This window comes from Drosophila willistoni (assembly GCF_018902025.1).
Source record: "Drosophila willistoni isolate 14030-0811.24 chromosome XR unlocalized genomic scaffold, UCI_dwil_1.1 Seg105, whole genome shotgun sequence".
NCBI classification, from domain to species: Eukaryota; Metazoa; Arthropoda; class Insecta; order Diptera; family Drosophilidae; genus Drosophila; species Drosophila willistoni.
The window spans coordinates 1645351-1656077 of NW_025814054.1; the positions used below are offsets into that span (position 1 = coordinate 1645351).

At 32.9% G+C, this 10727-nt stretch overlaps 1 long non-coding RNA gene across 2 annotated transcripts; it reads right to left on the reverse strand.

Annotated features, from left to right (window-relative positions):
* Window positions 1–6603: 6603 nt before the first annotated feature.
* On the reverse strand, window positions 6604–9655 carry LOC26529071. Of its 2 annotated transcripts, XR_006954482.1 has the most exons (16): window positions 9534–9655; window positions 9210–9305; window positions 9048–9143; window positions 8886–8981; window positions 8724–8819; window positions 8561–8657; window positions 8399–8494; window positions 8242–8332; window positions 8073–8169; window positions 7587–7845; window positions 7425–7520; window positions 7263–7358; window positions 7101–7196; window positions 6938–7034; window positions 6776–6871; window positions 6604–6709 (listed from the first exon to the last, which is right to left on the reverse strand). It is a non-coding gene; the product is annotated as an uncharacterized LOC26529071 (long non-coding RNA). The 2 variants fall into 2 exon arrangements; XR_006954483.1 differs by lacking the exon at window positions 6604–6709 and having other exon boundaries at window positions 6851–6889; window positions 6944–7034.
* Between the last annotated feature and the right edge of the window lie 1072 nt (window positions 9656–10727).

The window sequence follows — 10727 nt, forward strand, 5'->3', positions numbered from 1 at the left end:
GAATTTTTAATCTGAACAATCTGAAGATTCGAATTGACAACTTAAACGATATATGTAGTGTTAAATGTAACTAATTATTAAATAATGGTAATTTTATTTTTTCAGCAAGTTGATACATTTGTGTTCAATAAAAACCTTAATAATGATACGAGCTGGGAACAGAAAAGTAAACATTTTGTTCAACATTTAGTAACATTTAAATCTTATTTCAATTAAGTGAGGTACAATCAAATATTAAAGTCTATGAATGATAACTTTCTTCTATATCAGGACTTAAACAAAGTTATTTATATAAAGTATTTCTGGCCAACAATTAGAGTCAGAAACATATTTCTTTATAAGTTTATCAGCTGATTTTAACATCAAGATCTTTAAGACTAAATATAAACCATAAATGAAAACCTTTTATCTAGGCAATCTAATTGTTTCAAAATTGTAAAGTACTTTATATAAGTAAATATGTATTTTTGTTAAGATGAAGTGAGTGTGAAAAATGTTACTACAATTATTTAGCCTTAAATCCTTTAATTGCAAACGGATGACAGCAGTTGAAGAAGGATCAATAAAACCAAAGAGAATCATAGATTCGGAAGCAAATCAGACCAATGGCACACATTTTGGACAATTTGGAATTTTTAAAATCAATCAACCAACTGTTGGGCCCTTGATTGACTGCCAAAATGACTGACTGACTGTCTGGCTGACTGAATGAATGAATGAATGAATGAGTGAGTAGGAACCAAGACGCAAATGTAGACAGAGAGACAGAGACACAGGAAGGAAATGTGTGTATACATGTGGGTATATATCAGCTCGCACACAAAATATGTTCTGCACCTCTGACTGACTTTTGTGGCCTTTGCGTGTTTACAGATTTCCACTTGCTGGCATCTTTTTGAAAATTTCTCAACCATTTTCTCGAGCATTTCTCTAAAAGACCTCAACTTTTGTGACAGCAATTAAACGTCTCAGTCAGCCGGTTCCTAGACATGGGCCGCCTATTCATTTTGACGATTTTCTTACCCCCCAAAAACCAAAAAAGAAACCAAAAATTTGTCGCTCTCTCAAGTTGGTTGCCCTCTACACAACACACACACACACACACACACACACATAGAAACATAGAGAGTTCACACACCAAAAGACACACCGAAAAAAAAAAACAAAACAAAAAAAACATTTCGTGACCCAAACAAATTATTAATTATTAATTGGGGAAAATATGCTATAATTGTAGCGGTCGCTTCTTCGTCTGACTGACTGACTGACAAAGACCGAAAATTAAATGAAATTAGCCAAAAGAAGGGCCCCCAGAGATAATTTCACTTTGCATGTGACGAATTCCATCATCCATTCCCTACAATTTCTAGGACTTCCTAGTGGTTGTAGGTGATTGCGTGAGTTCGGTGCTCTCAAATGCCAAGACAGCTGGAACTCAAATGACTGCAAAGCTGCAAATGGCTATAATTGCTTAGTGCTAAATGCATTAACCCAAAGAATTGAATGACCACAAAAATGAACAAGTCCAAAATGATGAACTCGATGCAAATTAAGGACACTTTGTTCCCTCCCCCCGCCGTCCAAACACACAATTGGGATCTTTTTCTGTCAGTTTGCTTTACGCTTTTTTCTGGGCCGTATGTTCCTTTTCTTTCTCTTGTTTTTTTTTTTTTTTTGGGACGAACAGATTTAACACTTTCCAGCGGCGTTCGAGTCATCGATAATTTTGATTTATGTGGGTAAATCATGAAGGGAACGGAAAAAGATTTACGACAGATCAGCGGCAGATTTATTACTTTCTGATAGGAATGAGCCAGAGCAAGCGGCCAAGTGAGAGTGAGTAGAGTAGCGCAAAAGGATGCTGGGTTACCTTGGGTTAATGCCTGCCGCCGCGTATTTAAGTTATTCTAATTTGCCTGCCCTTGCCTTGGGCCTCTGTTCTCCATCTGGTTGTGAAGTCTGAGCTGGGAGTCTGCCCCTGCCTGCCTGCCGGTTGTTCGATCTGTCTCTCAGTCCGTCTGTCTGTGTGTGTTTTGCGGCTGTTTCTCATATGGCCAAAAAGGTGTCATCAGCATCGTCATCTCTCAAAGCGTTGTCATCTCTCGCGCTCTTTCGCACATTCTCAGGCTGTTGCAAAATGTCCCATTGTCATCTCCATTTGCCTGGTTAAGTCGCTTTTGGTTAAGATAAGAATCTGGTTTGTCGCCATTGCAACAACATCTCAATTAGGTACTAAGTATTCAATTTACATATCGTATATACTTATACATATACATATACATATACATGTGTGTATATCAGATGTAATCCTTGAGACTATGTCTCTTGTACAGTTAATGCACAATCTGTATTTCCTAAGCAATAGTTGATAGCGAATTCATTAATGCATTTCCAAATAATAAACAAAAGCTCTGACAGCTAATTCAGATGGTTTTATTTAATTTTTTTTTTAATTTTTATTGATGTCAAAAATTAACAATTGAGATCAGATTAGATCTGGAAGAAAAGATTGTCAAGCAGTTTGTCCCAAATTTTATTAAGAATCTATGAGGTTATATAATTTTCCACATTAAATAAACTTTTCGATTGTTCTTGTTCTTTACTTTTTCCATTCAGTTCTCCTATCAATTTTTATATAAAGAAATATAAATATTTCATCCGAAACAGTAGCCCTCCTACCTAGGATAAATCATATGAAAATATCCGAATGGATGGTCCGATACTATGAATACCCATAGCATTTTTATATTCCGTGAAGGATTTAAATACTTCGTTGATCTGGCCATGCGTTGATTGATTTCTACATCAAATGATGGACAGGTATCCTTTGAAAGGTAATTGATTCACGATTTGTAAAGCAACACTCAGGCACGACTAGGTATTTGCATATTTAGAAAGTAATTGGTTAAACACTGCAGGATCATTAATTAGGAAAATGTGATGCTTGTTAATAGGATATACTTACATAGACCTCATTCGACCTACTGGAGCTACACGTTACTTGCTCAGTATATTTCAATTCGAGCACAACCAAAAATTTCTCTACTCTCGAATTGACTACAAAATTTATTTTATTTTTTAGAAATATTTTTTGTTTAGTGAAATTGTTAAGATCCTTTGGGCTACATTAAAAAAAATGGCTTCTGTTCCACTTCGCGGATTTATGCCCATCCTGATGCGCACTGTCGTCCCAATGATCGGACGTGCCCTTAGCCAGCGGGGAAGTCAGACCAAGATGAAGGACGAAGTACGTAAAGGATTAATTGTTGCCCGACAGTTGGCCCACACACAGGGATATGGCGTAGGGAAACCTAGTAACGAATGGAGCACTAGATTACTAAAATTTAATTCTTGATTTCATTTTTTAATTCACTTACTTTTACTTCTGTTTACTGAACTTCCGAGTTGTTTTCGTGTGGATATATTATTTGTGACTGATTTGGAAATATTACAGGAATAAGGCGTAGGGAAAACTAGTAACGAATGGAGCACTAGATTACTAAAATTTAATTCTTGATTTCATTTTTTAATTTACTTACTTTTACTTCTGTTTACTGAACTTCCGAGTTGTTTTCGTGTGGATATATTATTTGTGACTGATTTGGGAAATATTACAGGGATAAGGCGTAGGGAAACCTAGTAACGAATGGAGCACTAGATTACTAAAATTTAATTCTTGATTTCATTTTTTAATTCACTAACTTTTACTTCTGTTTACTGAACTTCCGAGTTGTTTTCGTGTGGATATATTATTTGTGACTGATTTGGGAAATATTACAGGGATAAGGCGTAGGGAAAACTAGTAACGAATGGAGCACTAGATTACTAAAATTTAATTCTTGATTTCATTTTTTAATTCACTTACTTTTACTTCTGTTTACTGAACTTCCGAGTTGTTTTCGTGTGGATATATTATTTGTGACTGATTTGGAAATATTACAGGAATAAGGCGTAGGGAAAACTAGTAACGAATGGAGCACTAGATCTAAAATTTAATTCTTGATTTCATTTTTTAATTTACTTACTTTTACTTCTGTTTACTGAACTTCCGAGTTGTTTTCGTGTGGATATATTATTTGTGACTGATTTGGGAAATATTACAGGGATAAGGCGTAGGGAAACCTAGTAACGAATGGAGCACTAGATTACTAAAATTTAATTCTTGATTTCATTTTTTAATTCACTTACTTTTACTTCTGTTTACTGAACTTCCGAGTTGTTTTCGTGTGGATATATTATTTGTGACTGATTTGGAAATATTACAGGAATAAGGCGTAGGGAAAACTAGTAACGAATGGAGCACTAGATTACTAAAATTTAATTCCTGATTTCATTTTTTAATTCACTAACTTTTACTTTTGTGTACTGAACTTCCGAGTTGTTTTCGTGTGGATATATTATTTGTGACTGATTTGGGAAATATTACAGGGATAAGGCGTAGGGAAACCTAGTAACGAATGGAGCACTAGATTACTAAAATTTAATTCTTGATTTCATTTTTTAATTCACTTACTTTTACTTTTGTGTACTGAACTTCCGAGTTGTTTTCGTGTGGATATATTATTTGTGACTGATTTGGGAAATATTACAGGGATAAGGCGTAGGGAAACCTAGTAACGAATGGAGCACTAGATTACTAAAATTTAATTCTTGATTTCATTTTTTAATTTACTTACTTTTACTTCTGTTTACTGAACTTCCGAGTTGTTTTCGTGTGGATATATTATTTGTGACTGATTTGGAAATATTACAGGAATAAGGCGTAGGGAAAACTAGTAACGAATGGAGCACTAGATTACTAAAATTTAATTCTTGATTTCATTTTTTAATTCACTTACTTTTACTTCTGTTTACTGAACTTCCGAGTTGTTTTCGTGTGGATATATTATTTGTGACTGATTTGGAAATATTACAGGAATAAGGCGTAGGGAAAACTAGTAACTAGATTACTAAAATTTAATTCTTGATTTCATTTTTTAATTCACTCTCTTTTACTTTTGTGTACTGAACTTCCGAGTTGTTTTCGTGTGGATATATTATTTGTGACTGATTTGGGAAATATTACAGGGATAAGGCGTAGGGAAAACTAGTAACGAATGGAGCACTAGATTACTAAAATTTAATTCTTGATTTCATTTTTTAATTCACTCTCTTTTACTTTTGTGTACTGAACTTCCGAGTTGTTTTCGTGTGGATATATTATTTGTGACTGATTTGGGAAATATTACAGGGATAAGGCGTAGGGAAACCTAGTAACGAATGGAGCACTAGATTACTAAAATTTAATTCTTGATTTCATTTTTTAATTCACTTACTTTTACTTTTGTGTACTGAACTTCCGAGTTGTTTTCGTGTGGATATATTATTTGTGACTGATTTGGAAATATTACAGGAATAAGGCGTAGGGAAACCTAGTAACGAATGGAGCACTAGATTACTAAAATTTAATTCTTGATTTCATTTTTTAATTCACTCTCTTTTACTTTTGTGTACTGAACTTCCGAGTTGTTTTCGTGTGGATATATTATTTGTGACTGATTTGGGAAATATTACAGGGATAAGGCGTAGGGAAACCTAGTAACGAATGGAGCACTAGATTACTAAAATTTAATTCTTGATTTCATTTTTTAATTCACTTACTTTTACTTTTGTGTACTGAACTTCCGAGTTGTTTTCGTGTGGATATATTATTTGTGACTGATTTGGAAATATTACAGGAATAAGGCGTAGGGAAACCTAGTAACGAATGGAGCACTAGATTACTAAAATTTAATTCTTGATTTCATTTTTTAATTCACTCTCTTTTACTTTTGTGTACTGAACTTCCGAGTTGTTTTCGTGTGGATATATTATTTGTGACTGATTTGGGAAATATTACAGGGATAAGGCGTAGGGAAACCTAGTAACGAATGGAGCACTAGATTACTAAAATTTAATTCTTGATTTCATTTTTTAATTCACTTACTTTTACTTTTGTGTACTGAACTTCCGAGTTGTTTTCGTGTGGATATATTATTTGTGACTGATTTGGAAATATTACAGGGATAAGGCGTAGGGAAACCTAGTAACGAATGGAGCACTAGATTACTAAAATTTAATTCTTGATTTCATTTTTTAATTCACTAACTTTTACTTTTGTGTACTGAACTTCCGAGTTGTTTTCGTGTGGATATATTATGTGACTGATTTGGAAATATTACAGGAATAAGGCGTAGGGAAACCTAGTAACGAATGGAGCACTAGATTACTAAAATTTAATTCTTGATTTCATTTTTTAATTCACTTACTTTTACTTTTGTGTACTGAACTTCCGAGTTGTTTTCGTGTGGATATATTATTTGTGACTGATTTGGGAAATATTACAGGGATAAGGCGTAGGGAAAACTAGTAACGAATGGAGCACTAGATTACTAAAATTTAATTCTTGATTTCATTTTTTAATTCACTTACTTTTACTTCTGTTTACTGAACTTCCGAGTTGTTTTCGTGTGGATATATTATTTGCGACTGATTTGGAAATATTACAGGAATAAGGCGTAGGGAAACCTAGTAACGAATGGAGCACTAGATTACTAAAATTTAATTCTTGATTTCATTTTTTAATTCACTCTCTTTTACTTTTGTGTACTGAACTTCCGAGTTGTTTTCGTGTGGATATATTATTTGTGACTGATTTGGGAAATATTACAGGGATAAGGCGTAGGGAAACCTAGTAACGAATGGAGCACTAGATTACTAAAATTTAATTCTTGATTTCATTTTTTAATTCACTTACTTTTACTTTTGTGTACTGAACTTCCGAGTTGTTTTCGTGTGGATATATTATTTGTCACTGATTTGGAAATATTACAGGGATAAGGCGTAGGGAAACCTAGTAACGAATGGAGCACTAGATTACTAAAATTTAATTCTTGATTTCATTTTTTAATTCACTTACTTTTACTTTTGTGTACTGAACTTCCGAGTTGTTTTCGTGTGGATATATTATTTGTGACTGATTTGGGAAATATTACAGGGATAAGGCGTAGGGAAACCTAGTAACGAATGGAGCACTAGATTACTAAAATTTAATTCTTGATTTCATTTTTTAATTCACTTACTTTTACTTTTGTGTACTGAACTTCCGAGTTGTTTTCGTGTGGATATATTATTTGTGACTGATTTGGAAATATTACAGGGATAAGGCGTAGGGAAACCTAGTAACGAATGGAGCACTAGATTACTAAAATTTAATTCTTGATTTCATTTTTTAATTCACTAACTTTTACTTTTGTGTACTGAACTTCCGAGTTGTTTTCGTGTGGATATATTATTTGTGACTGATTTGGAAATATTACAGGAATAAGGCGTAGGGAAACCTAGTAACGAATGGAGCACTAGATTACTAAAATTTAATTCATGATTTCATTTTTTAATTCACTTACTTTTACTTTTGTGTACTGAACTTCCGAGTTGTTTTCGTGTGGATATATTATTTGTGACTGATTTGGAAATATTACAGGGATAAGGCGTAGGGAAACCTAGTAACGAATGGAGCACTAGATTACTAAAATTTAATTCTTGATTTCATTTTTTAATTCACTTACTTTTACTTTTGTGTACTGAACTTCCGAGTTGTTTTCGTGTGGATATATTATTTGTGACTGATTTGGGAAATATTACAGGGATAAGGCGTAGGGAAAACTAGTAACGAATGGAGCACTAGATTACTAAAATTTAATTCTTGATTTCATTTTTTAATTCACTAACTTTTACTTTTGTGTACTGAACTTCCGAGTTGTTTTCGTGTGGATATATTATTTGTGACTGATTTGGAAATATTACAGGAATAAGGCGTAGGGAAACCTAGTAACGAATGGAGCACTAGATTACTAAAATTTAATTCTTGATTTCATTTTTTAATTCACTTACTTTTACTTGTGTACTGAACTTCCGAGTTGTTTTCGTGTGGATATATTATTTGTGACTGATTTGGGAAATATTACAGGGATAAGGCGTAGGGAAAACTAGTAACGAATGGAGCACTAGATTACTAAAATTTAATTCTTGATTTCATTTTTTAATTCACTAACTTTTACTTTTGTGTACTGAACTTCCGAGTTGTTTTCGTGTGGATATATTATTTGTGACTGATTTGGGAAATATTACAGGGATAAGGCGTAGGGAAACCTAGTAACGAATGGAGCACTAGATTACTAAAATTTAATTCTTGATTTCATTTTTTAATTCACTCTCTTTTACTTTTGTGTACTGAACTTCCGAGTTGTTTTCGTGTGGATATATTATTTGTGACTGATTTGGGAAATATTACAGGGATAAGGCGTAGGGAAACCTAGTAACGAATGGAGCACTAGATTACTAAAATTTAATTCTTGATTTCATTTTTTAATTCACTAACTTTTACTTCTGTTTACTGAACTTCCGAGTTGTTTTCGTGTGGATATATTATTTGTGACTGATTTGGAAATATTACAGGAATAAGGCGTAGGGAAACCTAGTAACGAATGGAGCACTAGATTACTAAAATTTAATTCTTGATTTCATTTTTTAATTCACTAACTTTTACTTTTGTGTACTGAACTTCCGAGTTGTTTTCGTGTGGATATATTATTTGTGACTGATTTGGGAAATATTACAGGGATAAGGCGTAGGGAAACCTAGTAACGAATGGAGCACTAGATTACTAAAATTTAATTCTTGATTTCATTTTTTAATTCACTTACTGTAACTTTTGTTCATTGAACTTTTGAGTTGTTTTCGTGTGGATATATTATTTGTGACTGATTTGGAAATATTACAGGGATAAGGCGTAGGGAAACCTAGTAACGAATGGAGCACTAGATTACTAAAATTTAATTCTTGATTTCATTTTTTAATTCACTAACTTTTACTTCTGTTTACTGAACTTCCGAGTTGTTTTCGTGTGGATATATTATTTGTGACTGATTTGGAAATATTACAGGGATAAGGCGTAGGGAAACCTAGTAACGAATGGAGCACTAGATTACTAAAATTTAATTCTTGATTTCATTTTTTAATTCACTAACTTTTACTTCTGTTTACTGAACTTCCGAGTTGTTTTCGTGTGGATATATTATTTGTGACTGATTTGGAAATATTACAGGAATAAGGCGTAGGGAAAACTAGTAACGAATGGAGCACTAGATTACTAAAATTTAATTCTTGATTTCATTTTTTAATTCACTTACTTTTACTTCTGTTTACTGAACTTCCGAGTTGTTTTCGTGTGGATATATTATTTGTGACTGATTTGGAAATATTACAGGGATAAGGCGTAGGGAAACCTAGTAACGAATGGAGCACTAGATTACTAAAATTTAATTCTTGATTTCATTTTTTAATTCACTTACTTATACTTCTGTTTACTGAACTTCCGAGTTGTTTTCGTGTGGATATATTATTTGTGACTGATTTGGAAATATTACAGGAATAAGGCGTAGGGAAAACTAGTAACGAATGGAGCACTAGATTACTAAAATTTAATTCTTGATTTCATTTTTTAATTCACTTACTTTTACTTTTGTGTACTGAACTTCCGAGTTGTTTTCGTGTGGATATATTATTTGTGACTGATTTGGGAAATATTACAGGGATAAGGCGTAGGGAAACCTAGTAACGAATGGAGCACTAGATTACTACAATTTAATTCTTGATTTCATTTTTTAATTCACTTACTTTTACTTTTGTTTATTGAACTTCCGAGTTGTTTTCGTGTGGATATGTAAGTTATTACTGATTTAGAAATCTTTGAAGGGTAAGGAGTAAGCAAAACTTTTAAGGAATGGAGCACTAGATTCCTAAGATTTGAATTTTGACTTTATAAATTTAGTTTTTTTTTTTTTTTTTATTATTTTGCTGAACTTTTGAGTTGTTAGAAAACAACTAAAACAACTTCTAACCCCAAACAACTTTTGGGGTTAGAAAAGCTGTGAAGGAATGGAGCACTAGATTCTTAAAATTTAATTCTTGATTTCATTTTTTAATCCACTTACTTTTATGGAATGGAGCACTAGATACCCAAAATTTGATTCTTGACCTTTTAAATTTCGATGTTTTTCTGCTTACTGAATTTTTGTGTTGTTTTCGTGTTGTTTTTTATGTTGTGACTGAAATATAAATCTCTAAAAGGAAAGGCGTAGGGAAACCTAGTAACGAATGGAGCCCTAGATTCCTAAAATTTGATTCTTTACTTTTTTTTCCTTTTGTTTTGTTGTTTTCGTGTGGGCTTATAACTTATGACTGATATACAAATCTCTCAAGGGGAAGAGGTTTACTCTAGTAAGGAATGGAGCTCTAGATTCGTTCAAAATTTCATTTATACCTTTTTTAAAATTTTTTAAATTTTGTGCTTATATATTGAATGTTTTTCATTTCTTTCATTTGTATCCGTATAATCTTTATTTTAATCATTGACCTAATTTGTTCTTCTTTACAACACAATTGGTGAACTTTGAACTAATTATATTTAGAAGGAAGAGAATCAATTTGCGTTGATTTTGTAGTACCCAGAAGTTTCTCCAGTGACCTGGTATAGTCTAGTTTACCTGTGTACACTCTCTCTCTGTATAGGAAAAGTATATTGTAACGCTAGAGTAATTACTGCCAACGGCATTACCTGCACTATCTTGTTGGCAGTTTCAATTTTTTCTTTTTTTCGCTGTGACGATGATGATGATGGTAGTAGGAGGGTTGGGGTTTGAGTTGGG